A 7,553-nucleotide genomic window follows, 5' to 3' on the forward strand; every position below is an offset into this window, starting at 1 on the left:
ATGAATTTTGGAGCTCCTATTGTCATCTTCTTTAACACTACTATTGCCATAATTCTATAATTTTCACATTCTCCAAAGAGAGAATATCACTATTTCAATGTCTTATCCTTAATGCTATGACAATTGCACATCTTTGGACCTCTAGATTTTTTAGGTTCTTATTCATTAGATCACCATTTTTCATAACAATATAATAATATATTGATATAGTGTAGCCTCAAAATCACCATATATCACTAGTACAATAGCATGTATGCAAACATTTTTGAAAGCCTTTGTTGAATTCTTAGTTCATGCTAGGTGAAACTTGTAAATTTTATTCTAAGAGTCCAACATTGAAAAAATAGGAGTAGATAATAAGTTTCCTCAAACTACCAACCTAGCACCACCTAAATAGAAATTGGAGCTCCTCTTCATAGCTTTAGAATTATGATTGTTCCTTCGTGGTTATCCCTTTATGAACTAACTCACAACTTTACAACTCATTGTAGCATTTCATTGTGAGTCATCTTGCATGTACAGAACTAGGTGTTTTGTTAAAAGATCCTTGAAACATTTTAATTTATTACTCCTACTATAAATAGTACTAAATTTATTCATTTTATTACACATTATTACTAGATTTAATAAGATTGTTGTCTCACTATGTCTTATTTTTTGTTAGATTCGCTATCATATGATCCATTAAATTAGTTCTTATATACCTCTATCATAAAGGTTCTCCATGCTTTTTACCATATGACTACAGTCTATGTGATATAGTAGTAAACTAACTTTTAAAAGATTTTTCATTATACTTTAATCAATCATTGATCTCAATTGGACACCTCTGTTCCATTTGCACATAACTACTACATAGGCTTCTCACAAGTAATTTTTCACTTGTTTGGACTGAGCATTATTGTTGTGCTTAGTTGAAAGAAAAGTCAGAATGATTTTAAAGACTGTCATGATCATACTTTGCCACTTGACATTCTTTTACTTACTCCATCTACATAGGAAACGATTCCACTTTCTTTAACCCTACCACAAAGCCCTAGAAATGAAAACGTGAATATTAAGTTTAATACCATGTCATTGTTTTCATGGAAATAAGCATTTTGGTAAAGATTTAAGGGTTTTTCTACAAATGTTGATAGTTACACTACTAAAAAGGTTTAAAAATTTGTTTATCACACTCACTATTGTTGCCTTGAATATTTTCCTTGAATCTCATTTTTTCGTAATTCCTTTACCTTATGCATTGATTATCATTAACATTGTTTTGACAATTATAGTAGCCTTTTATCTGAAACCCTTCATGAAAATCATCTCCCTTAGTCTATGACATACATACCGACCAATCATTACTTGGAATGTAACACTTTCCATATTCATTCCCTATCATATTCAAAAAATGTTCTCTACTTTGATATTTATTTACCATTATCTACTCTTTATTTTCATATATTGCTCTCTCTTTGGAAAACTATCCTCAATGCATTGTGTAGAGTCCATTCACTTATTGCCATTCTAAAATATACTTTTTTACTTTATATATCTATTTAATTTGACTTCTTTTTTTATTGCCTCTCATGAAACTATCATACATTGGTGAGGATCACATGTACCCACAACTATCAAAAACACACTTCTTTAAAGGATCCAAACCATTATTCAATATAAGATAATGAACTAAAAAATATCACAGTTTACAAATCTATCATTTAGGAGCATGCTAATGTAATTGGTATTTTTGAATGATAATGCAAGAGGTAGTGAATTTATTCTTTCCTATTCACAAACATGACATTACATAAGATAAGATCCTTGAGAAACCCTCATAGTGATGCAAAATAGTGATCTCTATCATTCCTTTGATAGTTTTGACACAATCTTATAAACCTATGGCACATTATAATATGTGCCATATTAAGTCCACCTCTAATAAACCCTTAAGATCGTGAGTTATGACGAGAGGGAAAATTTATGAGCCCTTTAGAATATTCTCCTTCTACACATTACACCATGTTTTCTCCATGAAATTTTCAATGTGGGGGAGATAAATAAAAACTTATGAACTCTTGTAAGCCCCTTAATATGTCATTATCTTTCTTAGGGATGTTTCATTTCGACATACATGAGAATGTTTGAGAACTCAATGGAATGAGACAATATTGGGACTAGTGTTTACCTAGCCACCTGGAGCTAACAAAATAGACATTTTGATCCCATGGTGAAAGGTGAGAGAGATTTGATAGTTGGAAATTTTGTACTACCCAACACTACAAGTTTCAGCATCACCTGAGATTACATCACAAAATTAAAATGGAGTGAGATCTCCAAAAAGTGGGAGATTTTTTAGGTCCCCACAACATGATCCTATAGGAACTAGAATCACATCCATACCTCATGCAAGCTCCAAGATATGCCTCATCAAAGATCATCTCCTTATAGAATTTAGTGACCCATAAGGATGTTTTGGTTCAACATGCCTACGAAAATTTGAGAACTCAATGGGATTGGAAAATATTGGTGATAGGGTTTACCTAGCCACCTAGAGCTAACAGAATAGACAGTTCGATCCTAGGACAAAAGGTGAGAGAGATTTGGCAGTTGGCAACTTTGTATTGGCCAATACTAAAAGTTTTAGCATCACCCAAGATGGTGTCACAAAATCAAAAAAAAATAAGATCTCCAAAAAGTGAGAGAGGTTATTGTAGGTCTCTACAAAATAGTCCTATAAGAACTAGAATCACATCCATTCCTTACATGATCTCTGAGATATGCCCTATCAAACATCACTGCCCTATGGCATTTAGTGACCCTTAGGGACATTTCAATTCGGCATGCCTAAGAACATTCAACTGCTCAATGGGATGGGATGAGCTTGGGGCTATGGTTTACCTAGCCACCTAGAGCTAACAAAATGGATACTTCGATCCCATGATGAAAGGTGAGAGAGATTTGGTAGTTGGCAACTTTGTACTAGCCAACACTATAAGTTTTAGCATCACTTGAGATGGTGTCACAAAATAAAAATAGAGTAAGATCTCTAAAATGTGAGGGAGATTATTTTAGGTCTCTACAACACAGTCCTATAGGACCTAGAATCACATCCATACCTTGCACAAGCTCTGAGATATGCCCCATTAAAGATTTCTACCCTATGGCATTTAGTAACCCTTAATGACATTTTAGTTTGGCTTGCTCAAGAATGTTTGAGTGCTCAACAATATATGATGAGCTTTGAGATAGGGTTTACCTGGCCACCTAGAGCTAATAGAATAGACAATTCGATCCCCACGATGAAAGGTGAGATAGATTTGTTAGTTGAAAACTTTGTATTGGCCAACACTACAAGTTTCAACATCACTCGAGATGGCATTGCAAAATCAAAATAGATTAAGATCTCCAAAAATTAAGAAAGGTTATTTTATGTCTCCACAACATGGTCCTATAGGACCTAGAATCACATCCATATCTTGCACGAGCTCTGAGATATAGCCCGTCAAAGATCCCTATCATATGACATTTAGTGATCCTTAGAGACATTTCGGTTTGACATGCCCAAGATGTTTGAGTACTCAAAAGGATGGGATGAACTTGGGGCTAGGGTTTTCCTAGCCACCCAAAGCTAATGGAATAGAAAGTTCAATCCCATGACCCTTTTTCCACTAAGTTACAAATTTGAGCAACTTTTACAACTTTCAACAATGCAACTTTGCACAAAAAGTGCAATTTTTACATTTTTCACTTGATTGCAATTATATGACTTGTAAAAGGTTTGGAAACACTAAAATAACTTATTTCCAAATGCTCAGTCTTTCACCAATTCCCAAACTCCTACAAAGTTGTTAGCATTTTTACAATTTTTGACATCTTAACTCCTACATGCCTAAAAATTAACCCAATGATCCTAAGGACCTTTATAACCTTCTAAGAAACATAAAATTCCTTTTTTCTTTGAAAAATCACCTATATTTCTCATTTTTTACCCCTTGGTTCAATTTGGCACTTTGGTTTATAATAGCACCTAGAGTCCAATTAACCTTACATCTTGGATCTTATTAAATCATTTTGTAACCTTGTTCCTAATTCAAAACTAGGATGACACCTATCTATTTTCCTTGGTTCCCTGCACCAATAATCATCCAACTTGACTTGTTTGGAGTTCTTGGGTGCATGAAAATGCATTAAATTTGATGTCATAGGTATAGCAGTGGGAGCTCTGCCTAAAGGAGGCCATGGTTTTGTGTAAAATAGTCAAATTAATCATTATAAACATGGTGTAGGATCAACTAATAGGTCCTGGAAGTGATTTCTTGGTCAAATTTGAAGAGGCCCCAATTTTTGGCCTTGTTTGGTGCGGGTTTCATAAAAAGCACATATAAAGAGTTGATGAGTTAAATCCAATTAAAGAATCCTCACTTTAGGATCATATTAAGATACTTTACCAAGTTTTATAGTTGGGGGATAATTGTTCCATATAGTTCCTTTGTAAATGGATGGGTTTTATGCCTAAAAAGTGGTCCATAATGTAACAACAGAGAGTTGGTCCAAAACAACCATACCTCATATTTTGATATGTTATAGAGAAGAAATATGGGTGTCCCAATTTTCAATTTATTTTCTTGATGTTATGGAAAAATTTGGAGAAAAATGCAAGAGGACAACATTATATGCATTTTTTGTCCTTTTATATCATCACTTTGGAAAAGTGGAAATATTACTAACCTAGTTTGAAAATCAAGTCTATTATAGTTATCCTATTGAATTATTGTATCTTCTTTCATGTCAATTATAATTAGGTATAAGATTTTCCAAGGAAAGTGACCTAAGGCTATATGGAAGAAGCATGACAGTTTTATCAAGGATTTACCAATTAAATTTCTAGACATTGTTCACTTTCACCCCGAAGGTCAAAACATACTAGACATGGTTCACAAGATAATGATCTAGATCCAAGAATCACTAAGGAAGAGATCTTACAATTTCAACAAGATAAATATTAACAAAATCTCATGAAATTGAACTTGGATCAAGACAAAGATCAATGCTTTATGCACTTATTTTCTCAAGGAGTAAAATTTCCACACAACCTCAATGTTGACAACTTGATTCAAAAGGAGGAACATTCACCTTTAAAAGTTGTTACAAAAAAAATGGAATAAATGAGGAAGGATATGTTACACATGAAAAATAAGCAAGAGAATTCTAAGCCATCTTTTTCACTTGAGTCTATATGTCTATTTCCTTTTGACAAATACTTTTAAATGTATCCTTACTTGTAAGGTTGAATTTTTTAAGTATGAAAAATATGATGGTAATGTAGATCCTTATGATTACATTAGAGATTTTTGTGCACTAAGTATGAAATTCTTACATGAACTCACTTATCTCATAATCCTTTTTTGCTAGAAGTCTTAGTGGGCAAGGTATGGAATGGTTCACAAAATTTTGTCATCCACTTATGCCATTTGATAAAATGGAAAAAGGTATTTCTAACATTTTTCCTACAATATTTAACATGTGATCACTATGCTAGACTTATAAAACATCAAACAACACCAAAAAATATATTCTATTTCCTTTCTTCAGTGATGGAGGAAACTTTATTCATGATATCCAAGGCAAATCCATGAAGCTAAAAATATTGATATTTTTATCAACAACCTTGTGCCTCAATTACAACATGAACTTAGGAAACAAGAAAAACAATGTGGTAAATGATTTTATAGTGGGCACACCCAAACATAAGGAGCCTAATGTGATCAACTTGACCAATGACATTCAAACTACAAAATAATATGCTTCTCGAAGAATATTGACTTACATAAATCTAATGACTCTAGTAGAGGTAAATCGTCATGGGTATCAAAATCTAAGCACACTTGTACACCTCTAGGAGACTCACTTGAACTCATGTTGAATACTTTGATATTGAATAAGATCATTACACTACCATATAACTATAAACCTTATGAACCCAAGGTTAAGCCTAAATTTTGGAATGACAATCACTATTACATTTATGATATGAATAAGGGTCATAAGACTAAAAGTTATGGTATAGAGCACCTAACTTTCATTCTTCAATATGTTTGTAATAAGGTTAGGGGATAGATCTCATGATCTCCTTATGACCCATCTATTTTGTTAAGGACACAAGACCCCTTGGTGTGTTTATAAACCTTGGGCATCATTTGGTCCTTATGGATGATATGTTAATAATTTCATATTTTTTTAGGTGTGTCTTAGAGGTTTGGAAGCCTAAAAAGGTTTCTAAGTATTAATCAGGTTTGAATACAACATTTCTCGCTATAGCGGCAAAAGTTGCTTAAAAGTTGTCAGCAACTTTTACAATTTGCTAAGCAACTTTTTGGCTTAGGAGTCTCAACAACTCAAACCATTTGATGTCTGGGTGGAATGGGTGGAAACAATCTATTTAGATTTGAGATATTCAAAAATGGACAAAGATGGAAGATCTAATTGTAAACTTGTTTTGAAATCAATAAAATATACTTGTTTCAGTGCAATTTCTTGACATTTTGCAAGTACAGTATGAAAGAATAAGGGGTGGATGATGAAATTTTTTATTTGAAATTTTATGCTAAGTATCTAAAGGCTTTTTAAAATGGTTTTAAATTTTTATCCTTTTTCTTTCAAAATTAATCGAATTTATAAGCTTGCTGGTTTGAGAAACCCTCAATTTCAGGGTTTTGGCATTCAAATGGCCCTATCTTGCTGATCCACCAGTGGAATTTATTCTCCACTTGTATCAAGAAAGTTAGGGATGTGTACTATAAATTTTTTTTAGTTTTGGAATAGGAATTGAAGGCATTGAATTTTGGGAGCAAACCCTAGATTAAATATCACCATATATTTGACAAGTTTTAAGGAGACTAGATTAGATAAAGAGATGGAGAGACTTTAAGGACTTGGTGATCAAATAAAATTTCCTTTTCTAAGTTATTAGAACACCTTAGAATTGGATTTTTGGTTCTATGCACCCATTCCTAACCTCTTTCTTTGAAATTCAAGCCTAACATAGCTAATTAGGTCTGTGGACTTAGTCAGGGTTATGATATGTTGAAGTTGAGTCAATTCTACAACTTTGAAGTTTGAGAGAATTTGAAAAAGGGTATCTAAAAGATTTATTTTTTCCTTAAGTCTTTTGGGACATTTTGAAGTTAGTGGAAAAAATTAGGGATTGGAGACTTAATAGGAATTTGGGTCCTTTCTTGCAACTTGTGTTGTGGGTTGTTGTGAGTGCAACCAATGGTGGATTTTTTCTAGTTGGGTTGTGACTAAGTAGTTTCTAGCCTTTTTTGGAAGTTGTGAGGACTAGAACCATAAAATCCCTATTTTACCCAAATTAAGGGAACTTGTCCTTAAAAGCTTGATTTGGGTCAAATTGCTTTGTGTCATACTTGTGTATGGTGAGTCTTAAAACCATCATAGCAGCTCCTTGCAGCGATATACACTTTTTGAAGTGAAATAAACCAATTTTTCAATCCTTTGAACATCTTGAGTGTTGATTTTGGGGTTGGGTCTTAAGGTTGTGCTTTTGT

The sequence above is a fragment of the Cupressus sempervirens genome, chromosome 2 (genome assembly GCF_028749045.1).
Source record: "Cupressus sempervirens isolate cs-2001-9-10 chromosome 2, ASM2874904v1, whole genome shotgun sequence".
NCBI lineage: Eukaryota > Viridiplantae > Streptophyta > Pinopsida > Cupressales > Cupressaceae > Cupressus > Cupressus sempervirens.